Here is a 21,253-nt window from a genome sequence, read left to right as displayed (position 1 = left end):
GAATTATTGAACTATAAAAAGGAATGGAGGGGACACGGTGATTCAAGGCAGTCAAGGTTACTTAGCAGGAACCTATCTCACAGAAATAAACCAAAACAAACATTCAAACAAAAGGAATTTTGGCACATGCTATACCATTGAGTAGATCTTTGAAATGTTAATACTAAAAGGGGCTAAATGAAATCTTACATGGACAATTCCGTACACATGAAACATGCAGCCAAGGTGCATACGTAGGGATGGGAAGTCAACTGGTGGAAGAAGAGGGTAGGGAAATCTTGGGACACGTTGACTGAGTACATGGCTTCCTTTAGGGTGATGGAAACATCTTGAAACTATACAGAAATGATAGTCACTTGTTATGAATGGACTCAATCTCACTGAACTGTATGTTTCCACAAGATTAGTGGTTAGTTTTATGTCAAGTCTACATCAGTTGTGTGTGTGTCATGCCAACCCTTTATGAAGCCACCCTAATTCAAGAGAGTTTTGTTTCCTACTGGAACAAAACAGCCTATTGCGTGGCCTTTGGAATTACAGTGGCGACCCAGGACACTTCCCTCCTGTCTCCTTTAAGCCAACCTCGTTCCTTGCAACCAAAAGCTTCTAAATGGACTGTACCCTCAATGGCTTCCCTACAGTGTGACTTCTGAGTCTTTACTTCTTCATCAGCTCAGTAAACAGAGCTGATAATACCTATTTTGTTAGGTTGGTTTCAGATTATTACTACAGCTCCTATGAGACTACTAGGTGGAGTCCCAAGGGTGACTTCATTCATTCCTTGTAACATAAATTATGATTCTCTCTCAGTGGCAATATTATCCATCTGGTAGAACTGGTGTTGGGCTCATGTCAACAGGAATGGCAGCTGCATCACCAGCTTGCTGGAACCAAAACTTGAAGCCTTCAATTGTGACCTTGGGAGAATAGCTGCTCAGGGATTTAGTTCATGCACCTATGAAGTAGGAACAATTATAAGTAAGGATGGGCCATATCTGGGACATGTAAGCTGTTACTGTCATTGTCATAGAACGTAAATACAGGGCCTAGTCACAGACAAAGTTCAAGTTTACTTTGTCCATGGCCTCCCTCCTTCCTTCCCACCCTTAACTGCTTGTGAAGTGTCCTCATCACCAAGTAGCATCATAGTATCTTGGATCAGGCAAGACTTCAGCTCCTCTAGACAAGGAGTTGGACAGCTATGGACCTGATCACAAGCATCACTTCCAAGGAGTTCTGCTTCTCCACACCAAACATCCCCACTCTTTCATTACAAATGGACTCAATGACCAGGTCTTAACCCACTAGGTTTTACAGGCAACTAAGTGTCCTGGGCCATCACCAGACTACATTTCCCTGACTCCTTTGAAACTGAAGTTGATAATGGGTCAGAGTTCTAGCTAGGGAGGAGGGTGGAAATAGTGTAAGTCATGAACAGGCTTTTAAGAAGTGGATGTGTCTCCTCCAGCTCTTCCTCCTCTGCCAAGGAATGAACAATAATGAGAAGCTTTAGGGCCCCAAAAGCAGAAGAGGCCTATGTTCGAGTATGACCACTAAAGGAATCAGAAACACCCATTTTGAAGAAGAATTAAAAATAACCTCACACTTTATAAACACCGAAGGGACTATCTGTTGCAGCAGATACTGTTGCTTTATCACTACGGCACCATGTTAGTTGACTGAACTGAATTATGCACAAGTATCTTCCCAAATACTGTGTCTGAAGGCCTGCCAACGTCAGAACCTGTGGCATCAAATACAACTGCAATAGGATTTGCTCTGACAAGGCCACAGAATACTAAGGGAGACAGAAGTATCATGAACAACAAGAACATTCATGGTAGTGTGTCAGACATCTGAAAGAAAGCTTGGCCAAGGAAGGTACACTGAGCAACAGAGTGAGGTCCACTCTGTAGGAACCAGGATGGTCAGAAACAGCTCCCATCAGGACAGACATCCTTCCCCTTCATCTCAAGTATACCAATATAAAAGGCATTCGGGACAGTGGGGATGAACCTGAGAGCGGAGGTGGAGGTCTGACATGGAAGACCACGAAGGGATGGTGCGCCAGCTACAGGGTGGAGAAAGGGAAGGATGAAGAAGAAGCCGAGGAGCAAGGTGAGGCAAAGTCATCGATAGACACCTGTGGGAGTTCAAGGGCATGTGGCTGTGTCAAAGAAAACAGCTGAATGATTGGAGCCAGCGCATCCCAAGGAAGGCCTGTCTGAGGACTCCATTTGACAGTCTTTTCCCAGTGGCTGCTCTCTGGCCTGTGTGATTCCCACAGGGAGTTTTCCTGTCCCCTCCCTGATCTGGGCTTCTCTGCTGCCCCTCCCAAACTCTGTCCAGACTCACTCCATGGCCCTTAGAAACACAGCTCTCCCCCTAAAGCCTCTGCCTTCCTTTCTCTCTATGTCCTCAAAGCTCTTGTCCATGAGTCAGCGTCCCAGGGAGGAAGGATACTACCCCGAAGAAGTTGTGGTAACTGACTGTCAGGGTGTCAAGTCACACAAAAATGCCTAGAGCTAGGGAGTGAAGGAGAGAGCTGGAGGCACTGGTCCTGGGTTTGAATAAGCCATTACCTTTGATTTGGGGATTTTAACATTTACTGCAAAGGTTCAAGCCTAGTTTCTCCAAAATGGTTTCTTTCCATTATTCTTAATACAAAAAAATAGTAATAATAAAATGGAGTCTCTACTTCCCCACAGCCACTCTCTAGATGAGGATACTGAGGGCCTCAGAGGGTGAACAAGCAGCGTGAGCTCACAGCTAACAGCAAAGTCAGTTCTAGAAGCCACCTCTATGCAAAACTACAGTACCCAACAGTAGAACTAAATTGCTCCAACTGGCTCGGGTCTGTTTACAAGCGTGATTGAAATCCATGCATACATACATATACTACTTCCTACGTAATTATGTATTAAATTCAAAATGCAAATAAAATAAAACTTATCTTTGGCCTATCCACTCTACAAAGAAAAGTGTAACTGATTTGCCCGGACTGACAAGGACTTGAAGATGTGTATAGCCTCAAGGCCCTACTAAAATCACGAGCTGGTCATCTTCCCTGAATAGCAACTTAGAAGCATGCATCACACGTGAAGATATGCCTACTCTTTGGTCTATCCATTCCACCTCCAACAACTCATCAGAAGTAAGCTTTTAGACAAGTATATAAGTGAAAAAAAATAAAGAGCCTATACACCCATCATAAAGAGTATTTGAGGATGGGGACTCAAGTTTGTAATCTCAGCACTCAGGAAGAAGCAGGATGTCAGGAGTTGGAAATCATCCCATGACACAGAAGACCCCGTTTCAAACAATAAATGACAGGAATAAGCAGGATCTGAGATATAAGTGAAGGGTTGTCTATTGTCTTCTATCACTATAGCCACGCATTCTCCGATCTGCATAGCCAACCCAACTGAGCAGTGTCTACAGACACTGTTTTGATCTCTCTAGATCTCTAGTTCGGGAAATCTAATGTCCCTTTTGCAGCCTGCCAGTCAAGCAGCCAAGTGTCCCCTCTCCTGCCAGTCGCATACATGTCTCTGCCGTACCAACAAGCCCTGGAGAGCACTCCACTCTCTAAGAGCCCTTCAACATGGCTGACTCAGACCACACACATCTCTGTATTTGCTCTTCCCTTCAAAGCGCCCAGGGCCCACCTCGTAGCCAGAGGATTTTAACAAGGTAATCTTTCCAGGGATGTGCTGGGATCAGCACTGACACTGTCTGGGAACGATGCCATGTCCTGCTCAGCAGGTGATGAAAGGGACCAGGTGGATTCGCGCAGTCATTTCCTAAAGACCTAGCAGGTGGTGGGCACTGGAAGAAAGAGTGAAGCCTCACAGAGACCACAGGCCAGCAGGGGGAAGGGACAGTGACCCAGCAACATGGCAGATGTTTTCATGAGGTCCAAATTCTATCTTAGGGATTTGGCAAACGGCAGCCTGATCATCACATAATAAACAGTAAGAATTCTGTCATCAGTGCCTCACTCTAAGCCAGGTGTAAGCATAGGTAAGAAAGAAGACAAGGGACCACCGGGCAGAGCAGAACAGCAGAGGAGCAGGGAAGGGGACATTTCTGCTGGCCAGGTCTAGGAGAAACAGCTTTACTGTTCAAAGGGCCATTTTTTAAATCATCCTGACCACAAAGCCAGTTTCTTCTGCTTTACCAGCTTCTCCATCGTAATCTCAAAAACTAGAGAATAATAGGAACTTGGGAGTTTTCCTTCAATAAGAGCCATCCAGGCCTTCTAGAAGCGTCTCCAGGTACCCAAACTCTCTTGATATTGGTGACACCTTTGCCCCACTATTGCTGAGGAATAGTGTGAAGATGGGTTGCTCTCATTGGCTGATGGCTAGCCAGGATTTGGGGGGCAGAGAGAATGCTGGGAAGAAGGGAGGAGTCAGAGGAGACGCCAGAGCAGAGCAAGCAGGATTGGAAGTACATACATGAAGTCAATAAGCCTCAGGGCAGCATATATATGAATAGAAATGGGCTAATTTAAGTTCTAAGAGCTAGCTAAAAACAAGCTTAAGCTACAGGCTGAGCACTTATAATTAATATTAAGTCTCCCTGTGGTTATTTGGATTGGCGGACAGGACAGAACAGTCTAGCCATACACCACAAAATGCAGACCTTTCCAATTCTGTTCACTGTCTCTGCCTCTAACATCTGGATTTTGCACACTGCCACGCCCTTTCCTAGTGTCCTGTGTCTGGCTGGAGCTGGTCGAGAATGGGCAGTTTTATCCAGAGTCTTCCAGAGGCCATATTCTTTCAGCTGGCTCCCAAATATTCTGCAGTGGATATCAGCGGCATGGATAGAAAGAGAGGAAACTGAGTCCCAGAGAAAGGAAGTTGCCATGGTCACAAAGCAAGGGAAAGACTCGGTTTGCCAGTCAGCCCTCCGAAGGCTAGATCTATGTTCTTTGTTCCGCATCACACTGTCTCCAGGACAGAAAAAGGATCACATGGTTACTCTCCCATCATCTAAAAATATGTGTTTGGGGGCTGGGGAGCAGGCTCAGCTACCAACATGCCTGCTGGGCAAGCTTTAGGGCCTGAGTTTAAACCAGTAATACCCATGTGAAAAGTTGGGTTTGGTGGCACATATCTGAAACCCTGGCACTGGGCAGGCGTAGACAGATGAATCAATGGAGTTTGCTGGATGTTGGTCAGCCAGTATAACCAAGCAGTAAGCTTTGAGGTCAGAGAGTAACCCTGCCTCAAAACAAACAAACAAACAAAAATAAATAAATAAATAAATAAAGGTAGAACAGAGGAAGACATAGTGACATTGACCTCTGACTTCCCCACCCTGCACCACACGTGCACAAACACAAAATACATACTGCAAAACACTTTAAAAGGGGAAACAGACAAAATCAGTATTCTTTCCATTGAGATCCTGTGTTCTCCCAGTGTGCCTGCACACAGAGCCCAAAGGGTGCAGCGCAGCCCCTGCAGAAGGCTTTTCTACAGTACAGTTCACAGCTGACGTAGGGGATAACCACCAACAATTTCATCCCCAGTGTCTACACACACTGACCCTGGTGACTCTCCTGTACCTGGGCAGTCCTTTCCCTCCTTGACCACGAAACACCTTTCACTCCTAGTCAAAAGCCATTGTCTCTAGGAAACTTGGGATCCCTCTTTCAAGACCCCCCACAGCACATCAGAAGTCACCTGGCCTTGTAAGCAGTTCACATGTCCTAACCCTGCAGACTAGGTGATGAAGATGTCTCCCCTCCCCCTAGAACACCCAGAAAGTTCTCACTAAGTGTTTCCAGTGCACAGCGTCTACAGAAATACCAGCGTCTACAGAAATTAGTGCCACACGTCAGCTGCAGTTAGACACATGTGATCATTTTCTTGTGCCTAGGCCAGATGCCCAGTCATCGTGATCATTTTTCACATAACCATGGCCATGACTGTCTTCGGCACCATCATCATTGTCATCAAGAATGATTGTTGTCTTCATTGTTATGGTTGTCCTTAACACCTTCAGCAGAAGCAACACTGCCGCCGCCACCGTCATCGTCACCAATATCACTACCACATCATCACCACTGTCATCACCATATTAGTTCTCTAATGGACCATAATAAATCACCAACAACTGGATGTTTTAAAACAACAACAACAAAAATACATTCCTTCCTAATTCTAGAGGCCAGAAATCCAAAATCAAGATGTGGGCAGGGCCATGATCTCTTTGATGCCATTAGGAGGGAAACTTCCCTTCTTTTTTTCCTACTTTGTGACAGCTACCAGAAGTCCTAGCTGAGAGTCACATCTCTGCAGCTTCTAATGCATGCCCCAGGATTCCTTTTCCTCGTCATCTTCAAGGCTCTTTCTCTTCTCCCTCCCACCCCTTCCCAGTCATGCCATCCGATTAAACTCAGTGTCTTAGGTAGGGTTTCTATTGCTGTGATAAAAACACCATGACCAAAAGCAACTTGGGAAGAAAAGGATTTATTCCATTTATAATCCCAGGTGCAGTTCATCACTGAGGGAAGTAAGGGCAAGAGCCTGGAGGCAGGAGCTGAAGCAGATGCCATGGAGGAAGTTTGCTGACCACTTTGCTCTTCCTGGTTTGCTCAGTTTGTCTTCTGGTACACTCCAGGACCACTCACCAAGGGGGAGCACAACCTACAATGGGCTGGGCTCTCCCACACAGCATTACTTATGAATATACAATACAGGTGGATCCTATGGAGGCACTTTCTCAATTGTGGGCTCCCTTCTCTCTGATGACTCTAACTTGCATGGAGTTGAAAAACTTGTGAGTTGCCACTGAGGACTAGAAAGACTTGTGCCCTGGTGTTCAAGACTTTTCATATAGAAACAGAAGGCAAACCTGTGTCCAGCCCTCTTCCCGGTTTTCAACTTTAGCAAAGCACAGGTTGCCAAACTCTAAGCTAAAGAGGAATAGAGAAAGAAGACATCATAAAAGACAAACGAGCCATCCGCTGCATTACGAAGGTGAGAACTCTGCTGAATGCACATTAAGGGTGCTGGGTCTGAAGTCAGTAAGACCCAACTGAGTCCTCTTTGCCTGACCTTCCCCCTCCCTAAGCATGGGAGAGAGACTCATTAGGTGGGAAGGTGGCCCCATCTGAAGCTTGAACCTCAACTAGCAGTCAGTGGTTTAAAGAATGAACTAAGAGGTAAACGCTGAGTTACGAAATGGCTGGGCAGTTTGTGGTAGCTTCATGGGAGCCTGGTGCAGGAACAGAGGGGCAGAGGGGCTGCACATTGGATGCTGAGGTCCACTTATTCCTTTGTAGTTAGATGCGCAGAAGAGCAACAGAGAAAAAACAACGAGGGATGAGCGTTCTGCAAGTTGCCTTTCTTCTCACCCAAGGAAGCCAGGATGAATACCAGGAAAACCATGTCACACCTCCAGCTTTTGCCACAGGACCCTCTAGCTGCCAGTGTAGGTAGAGATGACAAGAAAGAAGAGAAGACACAGGCTTGCTTCCACTGGGGCTAGGAATAGTCCTCCCTGGGATGCAGACAGTGATGGGACCAGGAAGCCACAAAAGCTACAGTCTTAGGTATTAGACAAAGGCATGACACCATCTTACCTAGACTTGAGTCATGGCTCCCCTCCTCACACCCCCATCCAATCAGTCCACACTACATCCACCCTTGTTGCTTATCCAACCATTCCCCTCTCTCTCTCTTCCTACCCACACTCTACCAGGGAACCCTAACTGGTATTGTCTCTCTTCCTTCTTGCCCTCACTCCCCCAATCTATGCAAACTCATGTACCCAGTGCCTTCATTCCAAGGGTGATTCTCCAGTTCTTACACCATAAGTTCTCAGTGTCATCAAAACAAAGATTAAGCTTCAGGATGTGGCTCCTGCCATCCTCTCCAACCCCAAGGGAGCCTACTCAAAACATCAGAAGGATACAACCATCCTACATCCCTCACCGTCTCTAGGACAAACCATCAATTCCTACCATCAATATCCTTATACCTAGATGTCCCTTACCTTCCTTCTGCTCCTTCCTAGCTAGTTCCCTATTACTGTTAAAGATTTAGCTCAAGGGGGCTGGAGAGATGGCTCAGAGTTTAAGAGCATTGCCTGCTCTTCCAAAGGTCCTGAGTTCAATTCCCAGCAACCACATGGTGGCTCACAACCATCTGTAATGGGGTCTAGTGCCTTCTTCTGGCCTGCAGGCATATGCACAGACAGAATATTGTATACATAATAAATAAATATATTAAAAAAAAGATTTAGCTCAAGGACTAGAGAGATGGCTCGGCACTAATGGGCTGCTTAAGCATAATTGGGATCCCAGCATTCATGAAGCAATTTTGGAATGGCTCTATGCAGACAGAGATGGGACAGAGATGGGGACAGAGATGGGAGAATTGATGGAACTTGCTGGTTGCCAGCCTAGGTGAAGGGGGAAAAAAGTAAGTTCTGGGTTCAGTGAGAGACCCTGCCTCAAAGGAATAAAGAATGAATGAAACAATATGATACCTGATGCCTTGTTTTGGCCTCCATATGTGCAGAGGCAGGTGCAGCCAGATACTCACGTGTGCAAATGACACCTCTCTCTCTCTCTCTCTCTCTCTCTCTCTCTCTCTCTCTCACACACACACACACACACACACACACACACACACACACACACTACCTAGCGAAACATAATACTTAGCAATGATTCTCTAACCTTCCCTACAAGGCAGACCCAGATGCCTTTTTATAAGTATCCCAAGGTACTGTATGTGCCTGCATGATAGCACAAAGAACACTGATCACTGTTCTTTGTGCATGCATGTATGCACTGACATGGAGGTCTCAGATGGTCAGAGACGGTGCTAATGCACAACACAACAGACGTACCCAGTAGGCACTTAATAAAGAAAGAGGTAGGAGAGAAAGAGAGGGACGGGGTGTCAAGTGTTACGGTACTCAAGAAAATAACTGCAGGCAGAAGGGTCCGAGAAGGCATCACAGAGAAAAAACATTTGAGTCATCCTCAGAGAGAAAGCAGCATCTGGGGAAGGCAGAGAGAGGGAAAGGAAAATTCAAGTGGAAAAGCCAAGGAGTGAGGACGCAGATGTACACAGTGTAGTGGAGACCTGCAGAGTGGCAGCCGCAAGTGAAGTCAAAGACGAGACCTAAATGTCATATGACATGGCTAGCCATCAAGTGGTTAAGCTTTTCCTTTGTTTTTGTTTTTTGTTTGTTTTTTCAAGACAGGGTTTCTCTGTGGCTTTGAAGCCTGTCCTGGAACTAGTTCTTGTAGACCAGGCTGGCCTGAACTCACAGTGAACTCACAGTGGCTTGCCTCTCCCTCTCAAGTGTTGGGATTAAAAGCAGGCGCCACCACAGCTCAGCTTAGTTTGGGGTTTTGTTTTGTTTGTTTTGAGACAGGATCTCACTATATAATCCTGGCTGGCTTTGAAATCATAGAGATCCATCTGCCCCTGCTTTTCAAATGCAGGAAATAAAGGCATGCATCAGCTATCCAACTGATTAAGATTTTTTTGGAGTGGGGTGCTAACGGAGCAGATTATTATATATAATACATGTATATATTATATATAAAATGAACAAAATATTTAGTGTCTCATTCTTTCTGTCCTTTTGCTTTGACATCTTCGAAATGTTCTCCCTAAGTTAAGTACCATTCTCGTTGTCCCAATGGCTGCATGACACAGTTCATGGTAACACAAAATTTGTTTGTTTGTTTTGTTTGTGCCTGGCCTTAAGATCACTGTGTAGGCAAGAACGACCTCAAACTCCTTATCCTCTGACCTCCATCTCCCAGTGCTAAGAGTACAAGCATGCCCCACTAGACCAAGTTGGAGAATGACCACGGGGTTTCATGCATGCCAAGGGGCGCTCTACCGACTGAGTTAGCCTCAGTCCTAAATTTCTTTCTTAAGAGGGGACAAGATCTTTCTCCAGTCCCACATCTTGCCAATTTTTCATCATAAGGCATTGGCCAGAATTAAGTCATAAGCCCATGCCTAATCCAATCACTGCCAAGGAGATAAGACCATGGTGATGACAGGCGCTTCCCTCACCTCCTGAGTAGTCCCTGGAATGTGACTTTTGAAGACCAGTGTTCTGTCAGCAAGAAAGAAGGGGAAATGATACCGAGCATGTACCACTTACTCACCTCCATAACACCTGCATCCATGTTTTGAGACTGTGGGGATAGTTAATATTAAACTGCCAGCTCAACAAGAGCTATAATTTTTTAGTCATGCCATTGAGGGAATTTCTATTTTAAGTTAACTTAGGTGAGAAAACAGACACTAAATTTGGACAGAACCATCCCATGGGCTACAGAAAATGAGCTGAACATTCCCTTCTCTGAGCATTCGCCTCTCTCTGTGTAGTGACTATGTGCCCACGTGGTCAGCGACGTCAAAGTTCCTGTGTTGCTTTTCTGGCTCGAGTGGACTGTCCCCTCAAAGTATAACCTAAATTGTTACTTATTTCTTTGTTTGTTTCGAGACAGGGTTTCTCTGTGTAAAGCTCTAGCTATCCTGAAGCTCGCTCTGTAGACCAGGCTGGCCTTAGGCTCACAGAGATCTGCCTGCCTCTGCCTCCCGAGTGTTGGAATTAAAGCAGTTACTTATTTCTCCTCAAGCACTGCTTTCAGCAACAGGAACACTAATTAATACAAGTTTCACTACTACAGCCGAATGCTTGACTCTGTGAACTTAACGAAACAAAAGGTATATGGAGCTCTTCAGTTCTGAGAAGTCCAGAAAACTTGTATCATCACATTTCTGGTGAGGGCCTTATGGTGGGTGGCACATGCTGGCTAGCAATGGTGACAGCATGTGTCAGAGCAAGCAGCCTCATTTCTGAGCCAGGAAGCAAAGATAACTGGGTGAAACCAGGCTGGCTCCCTTTGTAATAACCCTCTTGAGGCATGGCAGAAGTACCTTCCCAGGGTAGCTCCCCATCCCATCCTCCTACCCTACCCTACCCCACCTATTGTCCCTACAACCTCCCACCTCCTAAAAGTCCCACCACCTCTCAAAAACACCACCCAGAGGCTCAGACCCTGGGGTACACAATTAAAGCCCATCTAAGCCGCCACAGCACACAGTGCAGTGCACAGAGATCCCACACCTCCACCCCTCTGCCAGGCTATTTTAGGCCTGAGGAAGTAACTGTCCTAGGAGAGGAAGCTTGCTAAAGGCTATTATGGGAAGGTCTCTAAAGACGCTGCTGTTTGAGTTTCCACATGAAGAGTTCTGTGATAGTGGGGGTGGGGGGCAGGAAACTGCGGGGACAACTGAATTCCAGAGGCAGCCCTGAAGAGGTTTACCTTTTTCTTTGAGCAAATAATGCTACACTTAGACCTTTTCCAAAATAACAGGGACAACCCTGCCACAGGATTTGACCCACTGTCTCTCAAACTGGACTCTCCTCCTTCACTGCCACTAACAGAAATGCTACCCCAAATCAGGTGGTACCTCTCCCTTACCAAGGTCTCCCCGGAACGACATCTTGGGCCCTGTGAACTCAGGGCCGCTTTCTGCCAGTTCTTCTGTGGGGAGAGGGGAGGAATATGGATCCAACATTACATTACACCTTTCTCTTCACCTGCCTGCCAAGTACTTGGGTACATAGCTTCTAATCTGCCATCAGCAATCCTAATCTGGCACAAAGCAAAACATGGAAGAAAACTCTTCAAACTGATGGAACTTCCCCATGCTTCCTTCCCCTATGAATCGTGCAAATGAAGACTCCTGTTTCACTTTTGTCTTGAGCCAATTATGTGCCGGGAGCTCAGGCACTTTCCTTATATAGTGCATATTTGACACCGTTTTTTTTTTTTTTTTTAAAAACTCTGTGAGATTTCTCACTATTTACAGGAAGGGAAATGAAAGCTTAGGGAGGCAATGAGAAAGACTAAGGATGGCCCCTACAGGGTCATATGAGGAATCAGGACATGATTCACATCTTTCTTCAAAGGCAGGGCCGTCTCTTACAGAGTGTGGGTGGGTACAGAGTTCAGATGGCCTTGCCTGAAGTCTTGCCACCTCCTAGCCATATGACCTTGAGGAAGCTAGCATATCTCAGTTATCCTGTGTGTGCAACAAGGGTAAACACCTTATCTCTTCAAAGGGTTATGATGAAGAGTGGAAGTCACAGAGAGAAACTGCTTAGGGCACTGCCAGACAAACCTACACACACACACACACACACACACACACACACACACACGGAATAATATCTATCATCATTGCCTCCAAGTCCGGGGCTTCCCGTGGCATGATGAAGAATGTTGGGGTCCACTCACCCAATCACCTTAGGCAAGAATAGTGGCCTCCCCGAAGGACAGGCCACTTAAACACATATGAAGAGCACCACTCAGAGGAGCAGGCTAAGAGAACAGAGGGTCAAAGCTCACTAAACGCAGTGATCCCACCCATAATAGCTCTTGGTGGCAGGACATCACTCATTTGTAGAATCCCCGTGGAAGTCCCAAGAGCTAGCTCAGTTCCCCCAAATCCAACTGCTCACAGTACATCAAAGAGTGGCCCTTATTTGACTGAACAAGCTCTGAAACTAACCAATGAAGTCCCACTCTGCCTCCCCATAATCTGGCAGGAAAGGTGGATCCAGGAAAGAGCTACTGTTCTGAGTCAGTATCAACCCCTAGACCAGTCTTAATTTAGTAAGTTTTTATACTCTTATGCCCTTTTTATGTCTTCTGTCTCTCCCCTCCCCTGCTTCTTCTTCGGAGACAGTTTCATTCCTCACCACTACTAGGCAACGCTAAACACTGATGGTCACATGGTCCCTGAACCAGGTTCCCTCCTTAACGGGAAGTAAGTACCGACAGCAGATGAACCTAAGAGCAAGCTCAGTAAATACTTGCCATCTGGGGGCTGGAGAGATGGCTCAGAGGTTAAGAGCATTGCCTGCTCTGCCAAAGATCCTGAGTTCAATTCCCAGCAACCACATGGTGGCTCACAACCATCTGTAACGGGGTCTGGTGCCCTCTTCTGGCCTGCAGGCATAGACACAGACAGAATATTGTGCACATAATAAAAATAAATATAAAAAAATACTTGCCATCTAAATTCAACCTTTTTTTCCTTTTGATATAGGTTTGCATGGAGCCCAGGCTATCTTCAAACTTGCTATGTAGCTGAAGATGATCTCGAACTGTTCCTGCTTCAACCACCCAATGACATTATATGCGTACACCGTCACACCGAGTTTATAGAGTGCTTCAGATTTAACCTGGAGCTTTACCCTTGCTAGAAAGACACCCTGCCCACTGCATCCTACCCCTGACATCAACTGTTCATTGCTAATGTGCTCATATAGACCCTGCCTCTCTTTTCTTAGAATGGCAATTTTTACATCTTTGTGAATGTTCTTTCTTCTCCAGTCCTCTTAAGAAGCCTGAATGATCTAAGCCACCTGGTTCCAACTTGGTACCTACCAGAAGGAAGGAAAGCTGAGACCTCTTTACAAAGCCAGGACCCTGTAAAGGTCATGTCTTCTCTGAAGAGACGGCCCAAGCAATTTTTTCCATCTGTCTAGAGAAGTGGCAAGAGGGCCTTAGGACAATGGTTCTCCACCTTCCTAATGCTGTGAGCCTTTAATACAGTTCCTCATGTTGTGGTGACCCCCTCAACCATAAAATTATTTTCATTGTACTTCATAACTGTAATTTTACTGTTATGAATTTTAATGTAAATATCTGATATATAGGATATCTGATATTCGACCCCGTAAAAGGATTGTTCCATAACACCTCCCTTCCCCAAATAGGTTACAACCCACAGGTTGAGAACCACTGCCTTGGAATCTGGAGCAAGCGGGGGGGGGGCGGGGGGGAGAGACATGATTCCCATGCAAATACTGAACACTCTGGGTATGGAAAGCTTCTTATACCAAGAGTCCAATGATTAAAAGTTCATCCCAGAAGCTCTGGCAGAAATAGTCAAGGACCCACGAAAGCTTTAGGGCTGCCGCAGAAGCATAAAGCCACTGTGTAGAGAAAGACACTTCTGATACACAGAATAGGTGAGGTCCTCCTGGGGTACAAACCACCACATCCCCAAACCAAACACACCACAATAGAAGAAGTAGCTAATCCGCAGTGGGCATCTCAGGTCAGTCTGAAAGTGAACGTCAGCATGTTTGAAACGCTATAAAACTGATAAGAAGCCCTAAGGAGGGAGAAGGATCCAGGCTAAAAGACAAGGGTGATTTGAACAAAAAGCACTCTTTTGTTTGGGCCATCTTCCTAGCCCTTCAAGGATGACTTGAAAAGGAATCAAAACGAATTTCTGGAAGTGACATGAGCAGTCATTAAAACTGAAAACTTCAGGATGCAATATTCTACAAGTAAAGCAGCAGAGCTGGCCAGTGTGAGCCGGTGGACCTGACTCTGCCTCCTCTGCTCAGCACCACATGGAACAATGGCGTCCCACCAATCCCCTTCAAAAAGTTCTGGGAGAGACAACCCCGTGAGTAGTTTCCCTAAAGACAGCAGCAACAAAGCCACTGTAGGGATCCCTCTCATGCTCTCCCTATGTTATATATCGGTCAAGTCTAGATAGTTAGTGCATATTAGAAGGGGTAGCTGGGTCAGGAGCGGAGCCCTGAGTCTACTGGACCATTCCCTCTGACCATCCTGCTTCATTGACAGTGTCAGAACTCAGGGGACAACTACAAAGCCTGACGAAGCAACCTTTTTAAATTCTACCCCAAAAGAAAAACAGAGCCGCAGTGAAACCTGCACGCCAGATATTCCACACATGCAGGATTTTATGAAGGCAGAGGGGCTCTGACCAAAACTTCATGCTCAGCTTCGACCAGGGAAGGGCGGGCATTCTCAGACCGGGTACAGTTACCCTCTTGACTGTCCTGCCCATGGAGATCCACCGGAGTCTCCCTCTGCAGGACTCCTGCCATGCCTGGAGGAAGTGCGTGAGGTGTGCTCTTCTTCATCCCAAACCAGACTCCAACTGGGCCCCTAGGCGAGGCTGAACCTGCTCACTCCTGTCTTTCCAAGTGCACCTTCACACTTCCTGGCTGGAGGCAGAGGAAGAAGAGGAAACTCCAGAAATACTACGAGACTCCTGGAGTTTCTGGGGTAGGGGGAGGGGTATATCAGGGATGAAGGAGAGCCTCAGCTAGCCAACGACCTGCATCCTGGCATGCTGGAGGCCAGAGGAGCTAATGTGGATCTCCAAAGTGCTTGCACGATCTCAGGAAAGCGTCTAGTTTCCAGGAGTATTTGGGACAGGAGCCCATTTTCTCTAACTGAAAGCCTGCTGAAATCTGGTCCTAATTACCTTCTACCAGCAACGTGGCTGCACGACACATCATGGCTGAGTCCCTGGCTTTCAGACAATAAGGCCACCTACCCATGCACCACTAGCAAGCTGGGTCTTCTGTTTGAGTTTCCCCTAAGGCTTCAGGCATATTTGTCCTGATCTAATACAGGACCTTTTCTGACCCCTCTTGTGTCTTTGGGAACAGGGCTGGCTCCTGCTGCGGACACTAGCTATGACTTCAAAATCAAGGTTTTAGCTATTCGTGAAGTGCTGAGAAACAAGTCATAAACCAATTTTCAACGAGAGGAACAGTCCCCTGCCCCCAGCTATCCATTTTGAGGAGAGGGTGTGAGGATAGGTCAGCTGGGAGGACTCTCATGGCTGACAATTTAATTCACTGTTGAGGCGGAATAAGAAGGAAATCATCAGGTCAGGCCTAACTCCCCAAAGCAGAGTACAGAGGAAGGACTAAACATTCATCACTAGTGTCACAGGAAATGTCCCTGACCTGCCTTTCTTGCTGGGTTAGCAACCTCTCCCCTGACCACCCGCAGCACCTCCCCTACCAACCCCAGAGGTATCCTGGGAACATGCTCAGTTACATGGCAAAAAGGACTGAGGGCTGAAGACAAAAGCAATGTCATCACCAGCCCATCTTGTAAGGACAGTGGGGCTGGAGATGTTGACGCTTGCCTAGCAGGCTGAAGTCCCGGGTTCTAGCCACAGCATTCCATATTCATGGTGACGTACACTCATAATCCTAACTGTAATCCTCGAATTTGTAAGACAGAAGCAGGAACATTAAAAGTCCAAGGTCAGCCTCAGCTACATAGGGGTTCAAGGCTAGCCTTGGCTAGGGAGAAAACAAACCTAGGGACAGCAGCTGAAATTACAGGCACAGCTCAAGGCAAACACTTAAAGGGTCCTTAAGAGTAGGAGAGATAATCAAAAGCATGAGTCAAGATGGAAGCAGGAAAACTAGCGCGGACATGGCTGACTTGGAGGGCATGAGCCCAAGCACACAGGGGGCTTCTAAGGCTGGAAAAGGAAGAAAAGAAAAGGAAAGGAAAGTTCTCTTTAGAGCAGTGATTCTCGGCCTTCCTAATGCTCGATCTCAAAGAGGTTGAGACCCTCGGGTTGAGAACCACTGCTCTAGGACTTCCATTGATTTGAGAACACCAAGGCAATTTGCAGACTCCCAGAGATTTAAGATGGTAAAATTCTGTCGGCTGACCTATGCCATTTCTTTTATTACTGCAGCAACAGATAAACTAATATACTATCACTACCTTTACCTTAAAAAAATAACATTTTTATTTACATGCTTATCGCTTTAATCGATAAGAACCGCTGACATGTAAATGGATCTTACATTTGCTCTTAGTATTTTCTGTGTCATCGAGCCAGTCCAAATATTTCATAGGCATAAGGTATGAAGAAAAGATAAGTTCAGAAGAGCAGGATGATTGAGGATTCTCAAGGATCCAAGAGTGGTCCAGGAACTTAGAGGCATCTTTCAGAAGATAAAGACATGGATGCATTTTAAAAGATAAATGGGAGCCAGCCAACAAGAGAGAAAGAATACACCAGGCAGGGAATATCACAAGAGGCTCAGAGAAATGACCCAGCGGATGGATAGCAATAAACACCCCAGGGGCTCAGCTTCAGGCTGACAACAATGTCTCCACCCTTGGCATTTTTGTCTTCTCTTAGTTTAAGGTCTTGTGCCCTCCTACCTGCCTGAGACTTTCCTATGGATGCCAGTCTCGGCACAGTCAGTACCCAGGTTTTTCACCACAAACCTGACTCCTTTTACATTCTCCCTTGTCTGCAATATGATGCTACCATTCCTCAAGAGGCCTGAGATAGATCCAAAGACTCAAGTTTGAGTCTTCTTCCCACCCCCAACCATCCCACATCATCTCTATGTAACCATCATGTATAAATTCTACCTCCAAGCCCTGACTGGGACCCACTAACTCCTTCTCACCTCCACTCCACCACTCTGGTCTATAGCCAGAGTGACTGACTTCCTGGAATAGCAAAAGGTGTCCTGATGCAGCTTTGCTGCATCTGTTCTTTGCTCTCTATGACCCCCTCTTCATTAAGCAGTCTCTTAAAATGTCAGTCAGATTCAACTTTTAAGCCTCAACTCATTAACGCTCCCTTTAGTGATGGGAGGATTTCCAAGCTGTGTGAACTCGCTCTATCATACTCTTCAACCCCACCTTTTACCACTCTCCTCATTGCTCCTGACTCGGCTCACTCCTGGAATACTTGGAGCCCTCCTGATTCCTACCCATCTTCTCGGAATGTCCTTCTCCCACATCTTCTCAGTCTAGCTACTTCTTTCTCTACTTTCCAACCTCAGACCTGACTTTCCCTGGTAAACCAAGAGCCAACACTGTATTCCCATCCTCGGCTTCATTCTTGTGATTTCCTGGGAGAACTTACATCCTTCAAGTTCTCAGGCCTTAGAAGCTACCAGCTTCTTCCCAGATGCCTTTCTCCTCCAGTGTGATGCAAGCTCCGGGAGAGTGGGGTCCCATCTCGCTCTTTCTAGTATTACAAGAACTCCATGCAAGGCTTAGTGTAGAGCAAGTGCTTGATACATGGTTGTGGAATTGATTAATTAAACGAAAGAATATAATCCCGACAATGAAAGATGGGTCTAAAAATAAGAGGCCTTGAGAACAGGGTGCTATTCATCTTTGCATGATTAGTACCTCCTACAATGGAGCCAGTTAGCAAATGTTTACTGGATACAAGAAAGAATGACTCAATCCAGATGAATCTGAGAAAGGCTGTCCTTTCTGGGAAAGGCTCCCAAGGAGTCCCCTCTCTGGGGAAACACTCGTGTGTGTGTGTGTGTGTGTGTGTGTGTGTGTGTGTGTGTGCCCACGCGTGTGTGTGTCTGCATGCACATACCCATGAGCAAACACTAGGGTCAAACAGGGTCTCTCACTGTACCTAGAGAGTGCAAGCTCAGGCAATCCCAGAGCTGAGTTAGGGTGCCTGGCTTTTTACACGAGTTCCAGAGATTTGAACTCAGATCTGTATGCTTGTACAGCCAACACTCTTCTCAGTGGAGCCATCTCCCCAAGGCTTCCTTGGTCCTTCTTAAGAGGAAACAAGTGCAGAGCATGCAAGTGCTCAAAAAGTACTCGATGTCACTGTCAGCATTGCTCATGCAGATATCACGTGGGCAGACTGCTAGCAAAGACCTCTGGGACCTATGCAAGACACACCAGTGTGACAACGAAGAGGGGTAAGGAAGATCCCATCACAAACAACTGAGACCGTAGTAGGGAAAACGCACCAACAGCACAGGTTAAGAGGGGAGTTCTCTTTTTCCTCTTGACCACAGCCACCTGGTACAACATGGAGCAGGCAGCTGGGAGGAGGGTCTGGACCAGGAGGGCTCAGTGAATGCACACATTCATCTCTGGGCCTGCAAGGCTTCCATTGGTTTTGAAAAATCTGGCTTGCTGTGGGTGGGGAGGACTGGAGAGGTGTAAGGAATTTCAATTTCCTTCACCAAATGGCAAGCCTGTGAGAAAGTCCTTGCTCTCCGCCATTATCACATACTAAAAATGAAAAGCCAGCCACTCAGCGTTCACGAGGAGGAAAATAAGTGGGCTGCTCAGCTCACAGCAAGAGGAGGATTCAAAAGTTAAGACTCCGGAAAATCTCACAGCACATTCTGTGTCAAGACACTGCCCTTTTGGAGCTTGGGAGTTTGTATGCTTTCAACAAAAAGGAGAGAGTAGAGAAAAGCAGTCCCCCATATAATAACTACAATTGTATATTTCAAATCTGTTTGATAGCTGGACCCCAAATTCACTTGCACCAGTGAACAGGGGAAGTTGGGTAATATTTAAATTTTTTTTAGCTTTTAAAACCAGCATACAAGGTACTAAAAATCATTATGCATTTTTCAATAGGGTAATTAAAAAAAAACCGCCTTATCACAAAATACGTTCTTTCAGATAACTGCGTATCTCAAAAACAGCCGCAATAACAGATAAGCGACCAAGAGAAGGTGCTAAGGTGGCGAGAGTTGAAAGGCACAACTCCACAGCTGGTTCCTAGCTGGGAGATCATAATCTGACACAGACAGAGCAGCCCAGCCCTGGAGTTTCGAGAACTGGAAGCTAGCTGCTCCTGGCTAGGCCACCAAGTGGTCACGTGCCCTCTGACAAGACAGGTAACCTGTTTGAACCGCTTCCATTCCAAATGAACAAAAAGTGGAAACAGTTGTTTTCTGAGTTTTTTTTCTTCTCTATGGGACCACCCCCCACCCCCCACCAGACTCCCCCCACCCTGCCAATGGCCCTACACAGGGGCCTTTCAATGGCCCGGCAAGAAGATCTGGCCACTCAGGATAGAACAGACGTGAAACTGGCTTAAAAATTCAATTCTGTGACTTACAATCTCAAAACATTATTCAGCAATCCCGTACCACCGCTATCCCAGAATCAGTTCTGCTAAGACAACCTGATGGAGTAGATGAACAGAAAACAAAGTGGTCTTTTGGAACTGTACAGCTAAGACTAAGGTCAAGTTAACGATGGTCTAGACTTAGCTAACCCTCTCCCAGATTTAAAAAAAGAAAAAAAAAGACCCCGCCTTATGAGTGCAGGAGATGATGGATCAAACAACAGAAAAGCAAATACCAGGGAGTTTCTTTTTTGTCTTTCAAACTTACTGTTGCTCTCAAAAAGCAGCAGGTCCCCCAAATGGTACAAGCAGAAAATACAAGGTACTTCTCGGCTCCCAAGTGGGATTACCAACCCCCTTCGATTTCTTTAAGTAAGTGGTCTGGGGCCTGCTTGGCAGCGCCATGTCCAGGCCGGGTCCCGCGGAACTTTCCTCCGCTGCGGCGGAGACAATGCGGCGGTGGGTGCCCGCGCCTTCAAGCGTGGCGGGGAGAGAGCCCCGGAGTACCGGGAAAGTGCCCGGGAGACGGAGAAGAGAGCCCGAGAAGAAAAGGAGAGAGCCCCAACCGGAGGGGAGAGTGCCCAGGAGGACCTGGAAAGCGCCCCCACGAACCGGGAGAGCGCCCCGGCGGCTGTCCGGACCTTGTCCAGGAACCGGAGCATTGCGCCTAAGGCGCATCCCCCCCGCCCCCCCCCCACTAACCCGGGTCGCCTCCGCAGAGCAGGAGAACGCGCGCTCCAGCGCTGCGGATGCGGAGCCCCTGGGCGGCCTGGCCAGCCTCGCAGAGCCGGCCGCGCGACCCACACGCCCCCAGACCCCGGGGGTAGTGCACTCCGGGAGGACAGGGACATCCGGAGCCCGCAGGGGTGCGGGTGGCCGTGCAGCGCCCCACCGCGCCCGTCCCGCCGCCCCGTCGCCTTGCCACTCACCGGGACCGGGCGGGCCGCTGGGCATTATTCCATCACGGGCGCGGCGGGGCCGGGCGAGGCGCGGGAGCCGAGCGCGGCGCAGGAAGGGGCGGGCGACCATGTGCCGAGGGGGAGGAGGCCGGCGACGCGAGCCGCTCGCTCGATCCCGCTCGGCGGCGGCGGGCGCGGGCTGCAGGAAATCCAAACACTTCGGCAGGAAATCGGAATCCTGACTAAGCACTCCGGGCCGGCGACTGCCCCGCGCCGGGGGCTCCCGCCGCATTTAACCCTTGGCCGGCCGGCACACAGGGCGCCCGAATAGGACACCACAGGGGATGCGTAGGGTGGGCCTCGTTCTTGCCCACAGAGGGCAGGGGTGGGGCTCGTCAGCAGAAAACCTTGGCCTTGAAGTGGGGCTTGCTAAAACTGGGATACCTGGAGAGGACCGTAGCCTCTTTTCCATCCTGCCGAGCATGGCTTTGCAATCTCTCCTGACTTCTCCCTGTCCACTTTTACCGGTTCCTTTCTGTCCATTTCTCTCTTTTTGCCCAGTGCCTGGAAGCAGAACCTTTGGGGTCAGGATAGCACAGGGATGATCTA

At 47.4% G+C, this 21,253-nt stretch overlaps 1 protein-coding gene across 5 annotated transcripts in view; it reads right to left on the bottom strand.

Moving 5' to 3' along the window:
• The window catches only part of Asap1 (ArfGAP with SH3 domain, ankyrin repeat and PH domain 1), a 284,912-nt gene extending 264,099 nt beyond the window's left edge, over window positions 1–20,813 (bottom strand). For all 5 annotated transcript variants that reach the window (XR_012909632.1, XM_075960908.1, XM_075960911.1 and 2 more), the window contains exon 1: window positions 20,675–20,813. The gene's annotated coding sequence lies outside the window, so the exon portion shown is untranslated. The remainder of the gene's footprint in view (window positions 1–20,674) is intronic.
• Window positions 20,814–21,253: the final 440 nt, after the last annotated feature.

This window comes from Microtus pennsylvanicus, chromosome 2 (genome assembly GCF_037038515.1).
Source record: "Microtus pennsylvanicus isolate mMicPen1 chromosome 2, mMicPen1.hap1, whole genome shotgun sequence".
Classification (NCBI taxonomy): Eukaryota; Metazoa; Chordata; class Mammalia; order Rodentia; family Cricetidae; genus Microtus; species Microtus pennsylvanicus.
This window is presented reverse-complemented; position numbering and strand designations above follow the sequence as displayed.